The sequence below is a fragment of the Mastigoproctus giganteus genome, chromosome 12, assembly GCF_048544385.1.
Source record: "Mastigoproctus giganteus isolate SK-2022 chromosome 12, ASM4854438v1, whole genome shotgun sequence".
In the NCBI taxonomy this organism is placed as follows: Eukaryota; Metazoa; Arthropoda; class Arachnida; order Uropygi; family Thelyphonidae; genus Mastigoproctus; species Mastigoproctus giganteus.
Genome location: NC_143586.1, coordinates 43,944,756 through 43,956,333, shown reverse-complemented (window position 1 = coordinate 43,956,333; position 11,578 = coordinate 43,944,756). Strand labels below are relative to the sequence as shown.

At 36.1% G+C, this 11,578-nt stretch overlaps 1 pseudogene; it reads right to left on the bottom strand.

Annotated features, from left to right (window-relative positions):
• Positions 1 to 403: 403 nt before the first annotated feature.
• Positions 404 to 533, bottom strand: LOC150076978 (U5 spliceosomal RNA; annotated as a pseudogene).
• Positions 534 to 11,578: the final 11,045 nt, after the last annotated feature.

Here is an 11,578-nt window from a genome sequence, read left to right as displayed (position 1 = left end):
ATGTATTATATAATTAATAATAGCATAATAATAATCACAAAGTTTTGAACTAATAGTTGAACATATTAGTTTAACTATTATGTTGAACTAATATGTTCAACTAATTTTTTGGGGTTTTGCGTGGGCCCTTCAGAAGTCGGGGCCCAGGGCGCGCGCCCGGTGCGCCCGCCGTTAAGTCCGCCTCTGATAAAAGGTGTACCATAATATAGGCAATTCCAACCCTTTTTAATATCACGAAGTATTAAAAAGGGAAACCTGTAATCCCACTAGGCTCCCGGGACCTAGTGATCATAATGGTAATCCTTTATGGTTACCATTACCTTCCATGGTAATCTTCAAAAGATTATCGGGGCATACTAAACATCATTATCCCATCCCAATCTATTTTTTGATTTAATGAGGAATCCCACGAGGTGGGACCACAAAAATTCGCCATTAGGCTCATTGTAATGCTCCCCTCCACGGTAATCTTTAGTAAAAGGCGAAGTAAAAGGCGAAAGATTATCACGAACTTTGAAGGGAAACCTGAGCAATTCGACTCAATCATCTCCGGTCAAATTATATCTAAGACAATTATATTAGCTTTAAAATGGTGTTCTTATATATATTTAAATTATTTTTAAGTACCTTAATTATAAATAAATTATCATTAAAATTATTTTAATTATATAAATTATATTAAGGAATTACATTATAAATATCATTGTAGCATACGCTTCTTGATTAGACCGGGGTTCGAGCCCGTCACCACCAAATACGGAGGATGCGGAAAGGTCAGGGAATGACCACCGCATATCCTCGGAGCAATATGGCCTTAGTTGCTAATGCTCCTAAAAACCAAATAACAAACAAACAAACAGGATTTAGGGCTATACTCGAGGAGCGCTTTAAGCGTTGGAAACTCTTGGGCTTACAGGAAGCGGAGGAAAAAGGTACACACTAGACCTGCTTTTTCAACGCCTGCTGACGCCTTGCGTTAAAAGCGCCAGCAACTCGGCGTTTGTATTGCCTGAGGAAACATTCTCCCCGTGTTATGGGGTGGTTGGCCTTCATCGTTCATTAGTTGTATGTACAGTACAATATATTGTTTCGGCGTCTCCTGGAACGTTAGTTCATCTGGTATGGAGAAGAAGATGTTTGACACCGAGAAGTTTATTTGTGAGATGGATAGGAGGCCTGCCTTGTACAACACAGCGTTAAAAGATTACGCCAATATAGAAATAAAGGCAAAGTGTTGGATTGAAATTGGTAAAGAAGTGTTTTCGAACTATTTTAGTACTGTTTCATTAGTTAACGAAATAAAAGGTAGTTCATTTGTATAGACAATTTATTGTTAGATTCCTCTGGTTATCTTTGTACGGAATCACGAATGTATATCATTTAAGTTAATAAAGAAGTTTATTATTATTAAATAAGATCAAAGATCAAAACACTAATCGGAAAACTGTTGAAGTATATCCACTGCAACAGCACAACTAATGTCGGTGTTAACAAAAAAAAAAAAAAAGAATTACGAGCGTCCTCTGTCTTCTTCCAGCACGAATTTTGAACCTCTCGTTTCAAACATAACTTCGGTGTCTTTTTGTATCTGATATAATTTTATAATCTCTCTCTCTCTCTCATCACATACAGACACACCGGAAACGGGAAAAAATGGTTCAAAACTGATAACACCAACAGCGCACATTTGATAAACTTAAAGTTTGCTTTTATTGTAATTGTTTTTAAGGAACAACGTCGGTACACCACGTTTTTTGGATGTATATTTGATCTTCTAAAGGAATTTCAAGAAAATATTTCTATTGATAGCTGCGTTATAAACTTCAAAAACTGTTTTCTTCGCATTTGACATTCGTAAAATCAAACAACACTAATCCTTTTTTGCACGGAAAGTAATCCATTACAGTGTGGGTTGTTGTTGTTGTTTATTAGTTGTTGGCGCATCGGCTTCTGTGGCCATAATGCACAATCAGTGTGGGTAGTGGAGAATGTTTTCTGATTCAAAAGGATGGAAAGTACTTGTCAATATTCCATCTGGAAATAATGTCAAGTGGTGGGAAGCCAGCAACAATAGGTGTTTTTTCCCTAGAAGTCCCGTGTGGTAAAACCAAACAGGATGTTACCCTTTATGCAACCGAAAGCAATTCCCTTAAACTCTGAGAATAAGAATAGCGGGTAGAAATAGAGTAATTTTACAAACGAAGAAAACAACATTTCAGAAATATTTCTGTTAGTGGAAGTTGTCTGTCGATAGAGCACATAAAGCATAGATGTAAACATCGATATGGTAGGGTGTGGGAGGAGGTCAAAAGTGTGGGAGGAGGCACCTGAACAATAGACGAAGCGAAGTAGCAAGGAGAAAGACGATAAATTGTTACGAGGGAAAACTTCTTAGAAGAGAAAATTATTTAAGGGTATGAAATATTAACTACACAAATAAAAATGAAATATTTATTTCATTTTTATGTATTAACACATACAGTACATTACTTACACATACTTATGTATTAACACATACATAAGTTAAAGATGATTTTTAAGTACTATTTCATAATTTATAACTATTTTACTCTCTCTGCCCATGGGAAACATTTTTTTAACTGAGGATTTCTAATTGCTTAACATTCTGTTCATTGAACTCATTACCAAGTTGGTAGAAGAGCTCCTTTGGAGTTTCAACATACCTTAGCTTTAATAGATCACAATTACACTAAGACGGAGCAACAATCCACTAAGTAATTCAGAATTGTTTGCAACCAGAGCTTAACGTGGTCGACGTATCCAATTATGGATATCAATGAAGACAATTGCAATGGTCACTTCCACTTATAAAAATAGAGATTTTTTATTTTTATATTTAAAAATATTAAACAATTTAAACATTTTGGTAATCGAACAAATTAGTTAGTGCATAGCATCATTTTAGTTCGTAGTAAACCACCGAAGTAGAGGAAATGCATCGTTTTTGTTATACATATCTCAACCCCAGGGGCTCACATCTGGTGAGTATGGGCTTGGCACACCCAGAGTCCTGAGCTGGATATCATCATTCTTCTCTTTCTTGGTGATTCCCTTCTACTTCTCTCTCTCTCAGGGTAATTCAGATTTTTTTTTTTTTTTTTTTTTTTTGACTGGTGCAGCATAAGCCTTAGGCTTCCTTGCCCGATGTGGATAATAATAATAATAATAACGGATAGGACAATCCCGCACAACAGACCGGACATAACCTTTGTGGACAAGAAGGAAAACCCATGTATAAACAACCTTTTTCATAATCTTAGACATTTAGTCAAGAAATAATTTTAACATAAATATTGTTAGTCAAATATTTCAAAATGAGACCATTAACTTATTAGAATCAATAAAACATTTCAAGAAACTAACAGAAAATTTTATTCAAAATTTTAGTTCCGTTTGATAATCATTCAATGAAAATTTTGAAATTGCACTGATATTACGAAATCACTTGAAGTAAGTTCAAGTTTACACGCAGAAAATGAGAAAAAAAAAAAAAATAGTTCTAAGAAGCATTAATAATTCCAGTAGCAGCGGATAGCATAATAAATATTAAATTTATTATTTATTCTAATAAATAATAAATATTCTAAAAGGTACTTTTAGAATATTTATTACTTTATTTTAAATAAAGTAATAAATATCTTAAAACACTTATTTATTTTTTGTTTATTTTTGTCTTGTTTACGTTAATGAAATATCAAACATTATTCAAAGTGTTTTTTAGTATTCACAATGGTTGATGAAAACATTTTTATGAGTCAAAAATTAAACTATAAAACTCAAATATTATCTACATAAATGCTAACTGCAAATGAAATTAAGTTTTAAAAATTGCATAACTTTTCTTTTTATTAAAAAAAACGGGTGGAGCAAAAAAAAAAAAATGTTTGCACCACGGCGGAAATACACCCCGAAACACCCTGAGTCTGATAAAGAAGAACAAACTGTTGAAATTTAAAAAGTGGGCAATTCAATAAATATAAATTTTAATTTAATTCAATAAATACATACATAATGTATAGTTCAGTAAATATACGTGTCTAAAAATTTGTTAATATATCGGTATTAATTGGTGTCCCTAAGCAATATCTTAATTGAAACTTAAAAAAATTATCTTTTAAAAACTGTCTATGATTTTAGAGTCAAGTTGACTCTCAAATTTTGAACAGTTTTTTTAGTGCTTTAAGGGTCGACTTATACGCCGAAATATACGGTAATAACTGATCCATTTGTTTTGGACTGTTCGGCTGAACTGACAGTACAGTGCCTAAGTCTGCTGCTTCTGATACACAGGTTGTGCCATCTATTGACTATTATATCAACTATAAAGAAACCACTCTTGTAATGGCGCCGGTCATGAGTTGGTTGGATGTATTTTTACCGAAAACTAAATGCCAAAAAGCAGTCTCTCTTTGTATATTTTTAGCTATAACTTATGTAGGAAGTTTATATGTTTGGAAAACAAAGAATGGCAGGTAACATAAAAGTTTGCGTGAATTGTTTACAGTAGGATATACTATATTTCGTAGCGTTGAACTGTTTCTTGAAGGTTAAAATGAATTCAAATTATTAATTTGTAGTAGAGTGTAAAAACTGTAATGAATTTAAATTATTAATTTGTAGTAGAGTGTAAAAACCGTTTAATTGTATTTGATATACGATATTGCTACGGCAACTGAATATTGTAAACCTCAGTGGCAGCAAAGTGTCCCCCCCCCCAAAAAAAAAAACTGGACCCAGTAAAATATAAGGGTATTCGAAAATATACTTATTCTCATTAAAGTTTAATTTAATTGTGTTAAAAGCAGTGGACAAATGGGTGAGCAAGGAAATGAAATTAGTTTATTTATTATTATTATTATTATTTTCTTTTAACAACTAATATACATATCGGTAATAATTCAAGAAATCGGCATTAATTTATGGTGAACCTGTTGTGGAAATGGTCTCACCATTTCCTCTCACCATGCATCTATTGATAATGCAGGATCATCTTGAAAGGAATACAATATGGCAATTACAGCATATATTTGTTAAGGGAGCTCATGTATGATCAGCTACTGTGATGAAGTAACAAAGAAGCTGTATGCAAAATGTAATTTTGACATCATATACTTTAATAAAAGACTACTGTACAAATTGGAGCAGTGTGACATTAAGAGACAGTTGCTGTTGTGGATAAAGGGATGTTTGAATGGGAAAAGACATAGTGGTTATCAATGGGCACTGCTGATGGACTATTGTTATTAGTGGAGTTCCTCAGCGTCGTGCTGTGCCCCTTACTGTTTTCAGTATTTTTTAAAGAAATGATTTTATATATAATATTAATAAGGTATATCAAGTTTAATGTCTAAGAATGTTGATGATTCAAATGTGGACAGAGTGGCTAATGATAGTAATGGTTATTAGTCTTGTGTACTACATTAAGACCTGGATAAATTAGATATATGGGTTGAAAAGTGGCAAAAAAAAAGAAAAAAAAAGTTTTAACATTGATAAAACAAGGTGGATAATAGCAATTCCAGAATAAGTTGGTTGGTACCACACTCAAGGCAGTGGAGAATGAAAAAGATGAAGGGAGTATGTGTACTATCTAATGTGAGGTTCTCTGAACACTGTGGATGGGTTGCTAGGGCAGCTCAAGGGTTCTGCCAATGATGTGTGGTAGTTCGGTCAGCAGGGTCAGGGAGGTAATTATCTCATTTGTAGGGATGTTGGACACCATATGTCTGACATCCCTACAGTGTCTGCATTTGATAACTTAGTCAAATATTTATTTCAGTTTAGTTTTTTCTCCTTTATTTGCATGGAGTAAAATTTTACCTGATGTACAAGTTAGTGCAGAACATCATGTTAGTACACAGCAAACTCAAAAATAGCTGAAAGCTGCATCATTTAAAGTGTATCTCATATTGTGAATACCTTCACAACAAGTTTCCATGATATTGCACTATCTGAAATAAGTAATGCTTCACCAATAGAGACGACCATTGTTACTTATTCTCAGTGGATATCACTGCCTAGACAGCACTGTTTCAAGGCTATTTGAATATGTGTGGGATAATAACTCCAATGTCCACTTGTCCCTATTAGACTTGGAAAAGAAAAAAGTAGAGGAAAGTAAGAGTAGGAGTGGAAGAAGAAATGAAAGGATCAGTAACTCCTCCAACTCATAAACACCTTGAATAGGCAATGCTTCTCCAGTAGAGAAGACTGTTGTTACCTATTCTCAGAAACTCTGGGCAGTATTAAGCCCTCCCACTAAGATGGCACCATTTCAAGGCTATTTGGCCTTTCCTCAGTGGGTGGGTAGGTACCCTGGTGGTGATGTACTGATGACAGTTCAGTTATGAAGTACATCTCCACAATATGAGAGATGCCTGATGGTGTATGAAATGAATCAGACTAAATGCATTTTAGGGCTTATGCCTCAGGATGCATGAAAGTTTAACAGACTTGTACATCAGTTAAACTTTCATGCAGCCCAAGGCATAAGCCCTAAAATGTGTTTAGTATTATTTTTACCTTAAAATACATTGCATTAATTATAGGTTAATTGGGTTTTATTCATAAGGTTAATAACCTTATTTTTTATGGGAAAAATTGTTTCAACTTCAGAATGACTTGGGTAAGAACATGGGTTTTGAACATAATTGATTCATAAGTTGAGGATCAAGATTTATCAAACTTTCTCACTAAATGTATCCAAAATACCTGACCTGCAAGTGAAGCTCGCTTTTGCAATAATCTTGTGCCTGTGTATAAATATGCCCATTTGTGAATATGTTAGAAGTTATTATTACCAGTAGTTTATTAATAATATAAGCTCTCACGATGATTTTATCAGGATAGAAGAAATGGCTAGGGCAGAATAAAATTAAAGGTTCATGAAATGATCCAAAAAATTGCAAAATTATTAATTCCTTATTTTAGGATTGAATGCTTTTTTTTAAAAATTTACTTCTGTATGTTTTTTTGTAATACTTAAGTAAGATAGAATAATTGAATGAAATAGAATAATTGAGTCGGCACCTTACATTTGGAAATGGATTGTCCAAGCTTAATTGCACTGTGAAATTTTTTCACAATTATTTTTGTATAAGATAAATAAGTATACTTATTATATATTCTCTCGAAGATTGAATCACTTTCATATTGTAATTGGCTGCAAAAGACTAGTGTGGAATTGCTTGATTCTTACCATTAGGGGGAGTCAAACAACTTACACATGGGATTCACAGTAGTATGGGTGATAGATGGAGAGCATTCTTTATTCATGGTAGTAGTAAAACAAGTCAGCTCCATTTAAATCATTCCATCCAAGAAAATTTTTGAAGTGGATGTTCTGATGGATCCAGAGTCGTGCAAATGGGCTTTGGTCTGTGTCATCGGTCATTGCGGTCACATTTTACTGTGCTCTGTGTTCAACATAGTTTTCTGGTCAGATCTAAATCGCCAACGGTATTGAAAGTTTGCCTATAGTGAGGACGCAATGCACACTTCATACAGTGTTAATCTCTATCCTCTAGGACAGATAAAACAGGTAAAATCTTTAATAATTGCTTTCGAAAATTCTGTTAATAAATGGCTATATTCGCATAGTCAGACTGTTCAAGGAACGTCATCAATGTCGCGAGCCTCGCAAGAAGGCATGGAAGTGACCCCTGCAGGTTAATCTTTGCCTGAAGCTTCTTCACTGCCTTCACATAAATAAGGAATTTGAAACAGTATGGGAAAGACAATTGTAGTTCATTCCTACTGAATATGTATTCAGTAGGAATACATATTCAGTAGGAATGAACCATGTCCAGATTAACCATGTCCAGATTAACATGCCAGATTAACATCCGAACCATGTCCAGATTAACATGCCATTCTGCATGTGGGTCAAGTAGCCCTACTCGAACTGATCTTACCTTGCTGGACTGATTGCAAGGATAAAGACAGTGACTGCTGTACAGCGAAGCCAGAAATCGCTTAATCCTAATTCTCCTTGTGGACTGCTCCTGGTGTGAACAAAAACTCATGGCTTACTGGACTAAGTTAAAGTCAGGTGTTTCTTCCAGGTGTTGTTTAGTTTTGTAACAGGAAAACTGTTAACCAGTGTACTGATGTCTGATGATTATTCTTTATCAGATATGCCTGGAGATCTAACATTAGCTCCAGACTTTCTAAATACTGGGTTGAAAGAACCTTTAGACGAATTTATAGATATCCTAGGGAAGGAATTACCCCAACTGGGATCACCTGAAGGTACAACTGATTATCAGTCGGTAAATAACCCGGGACAGTTGAACTGTAAGCTTAATTTAGATTACTTAAGTGTTCTGAAAAATAATTTTCTAGATATTTTTAAGTCAGGATCCACCGTTACCCCCCTCATGGTGGTGGAAGCTGGTAAAATCTGGAACAGTATGGAACGATTGGTGATTGATCTCACCATTGATAATGAGAGGTTAAAAACAAATTTAGATTTAAGAGTTTTGCCTACGTTCACCCCTGTGGCCACTTATGCTAAGATGGCTGCAGCGAGTGCAGGCATAACGACCAAAGCTGAACTGATTCCCTCAGGAACTCAGTCAAAGCATGTAGTATTGATTAAAGCTAGCGAAAAGTGTGAATTAAAAACGAGTGAAGAAGTTAAACATGTGATTGCAACAAATTTTAAATCCGAACTTAAACAGATTAAAATAAAATCTATCACAAAAGTTAGAAAAAAGGCGTTGCAATTGAAACTGCCACTGATGAAGACATTACTAAATTAAAGAACTGCCCGAAATTTGGGGAACACAAATTAATTGTAGACTTGCCCCGAAAACTAAACCCGACTGTGATACTCTATGACATACAAAAAGATATGTCAGACCAAGAATTCTTGGAGGATCTGTATGTCAAAAGCTTGTGCAAGCACAATGTTAGTGAGGAAGATTTCAGAAAGGGGGTTAAGGTGAGGTTTAAGATTAACACTAAAAACAACAAACACTGGATAAATGAAGTTCCTGCCTATATCAGGCGAATAATATTAAAAGATGACGCTTGCGTCTACCTGGGCTGGTCGGTTCACAATGTGAAGGATTTTATTATCGGTTCACGTTGTTTTAAATATTTGGCTTATGGCCACTCGGCTAGATATTGTAGAGAGCAGGACTACACATGTGGGCATTGTGGATTGCAAGGTCATCAGTCGCAATTGTGTCCCACTCCTGAATCACCCGTTACATGCCCAACATGCAAAATAAAAAGAGGAAATCAGAATACTCATATTGCGACTCGAAGTGTCCTGAGTTCTTGCGAGCACAGGAGGTCACCAAATTTCGCACAAATTACATTCAGTAAGATAAAAAATGTACAGCCTGGTGAGAGATTAAAAATATAACAGTTAAACTGCCAGCATTCTGCATCTGCAATGAGTGATATCTCCAAACTAATTACGGATCACAAAATTGACATTCTAGGACTTCAGGAATTATACTCCTACAAAGGCAAAGTTAAAGGATTACCAAACGGCTGTAGGATGGTTCAATCTAATGTATCTGTTACAGGACATGGTGCAAATGGTGTGGCAAAGGTGTGGGCAGCTTTGTTATAGTGGACAAGCAGATCATGATCACAAGGGTAAATGGTCTCTGCTCCGAGTGTGCGGTATGTGCATGCTTGAAAGGTAGTTTTGGACAAATATTCTTCATCTCAATCTACATGCAGTGCTCACAACATTCTCAACAAATTGAGCCTTATCTGAACTTCTTTGAGACAGCTTTCATTAGGTTATCAGGCAAAAAGATAGTTATAATGACCGATGCAAATGCTTCTTCCACCATGTGGAACAGCCCCATAACGAATAATAAATGTGAATTACTGGAGGAATTCATAATAACTAACGGATTGATTGTCTGGAACTCCCCTGGGCATCTGCCCACTTACTCATCTCCTTCTGGTCTTACATAGTCACTCTGTCGAATGCAACATTCGGGAGATGCATAGAAAACTGGACTGTTCACTCCTCTTGGTCGGTAAGTGACCACAATGTAATAACCTTTGACATAATATCTAATGCAAATGCAGCAGCTTTAAGAGGCACTCACGACTTCCACAGATACAAAACTCGACGAATCCATTGGAATCCTTTTGAGAAACTACTTTAGAAAAAATTTACGAATGAAAAACTGACAAATCTGACAGATCTTACTTTGGACCAACATCTAAAAGAATTGATGGCAATTATCACCGAAATATGCGACGAGACGATTAAGAAGAAAAAAGAGAAGACAAAATTCGGTTCCTTGGTGGTCCCAGAACCTTTCTACTCTAAGGAATCATACAAAGAGTGCAAGATGAGATGTTCAGAGAGCTAGGAGAGATGGTAGACCTGAAGATGAGATAAACTGATTGAATGAAATATACAAAAATGCGAGAAGGACATATTCCAACAATATTTACAAAGAAAAACGCTCCGCTTGGGAACGGTTAGTTAAACTGTTGACCAGCCAGGGGCTCCTGGAGCCCTTGATCTACAAGCTGACTCTAGACAAAATTCATCCGGGGGAAATATTCTCCTCTGTATTTAGATCTGATAACTCCGAAACTCTGACATGGGCCGAGACTATGGAAACAATTTTGGATGAATTGATTATGCAGAATGCAACTGTACCAGAAAGTCTGGTACAAACAGGCATTCATTTAGAACATCTTTCCTACGTAGGCCAAAGCCACGAAGATGATTTTGACAGACACGAGGTAGGTCTTGCTGTTGCGACTTTGCGTGATGGCAAATGCCCTGGACTGGACCTATTAGAAGTTACCATAGTTAAAAGAATCTGGAGCACCTGTCCCCAACTGATGATGAACCTCTTTAATGCCTGCCTACAATATGGATCCTTCCCCTCTCCTTGGAAAAAAGCAAATCTTAAATTACTCATTAAGAATCCCAACAAAACAGCAAATCAGGCAAATTCATAACGACCAATCGCTCTACTTCCGGTCGTCGGAAAAATACTAGAGAAGCAGATTGTAGTGAGATTCTAAAAGCACTATAAAGAAAGAAACCTAAACTACAGATATCAGTTTGGCTTCACTGCTGGGATGTCTACAGAGGATGCCATTAACCTAGTTATTAGTAACGTTTCAGCCTCCAATGAAAAGTATGTCCTCGACCTCCTTGTGTGATGTGACTTTGCGTCACCAAACAGTGTCAAAGGGGCCTTTGACACTGTTTGGTGGCAAAGTGTCCTGGAGAGGTTCCGAGAGGCTGGAGTCTCCGTGCCTATTTATTGTCTCATCACGGATTATTTCCAGAATCGCTCACTTGTGGTCTCCAGTGGATCCTGCTCTGTTGCGAGACCTGTGACTTGCGGTTACCCTCAGGAATGAGTTCTCGGACCAGTATGCTGGAACGGGGTCCTTGATGGGTGGCTGGCTACCGAACATAATTGCATTACTAAGATCGCTTGTGCAGACGATTTAATTATTGTTGTTTCTGGAAACTCCAGACTACAACTTGAAATCCGTGCTAATGAAGTTCTATCAGACCTAGATGAGTGGTGTAGTACACATAAATTAACTA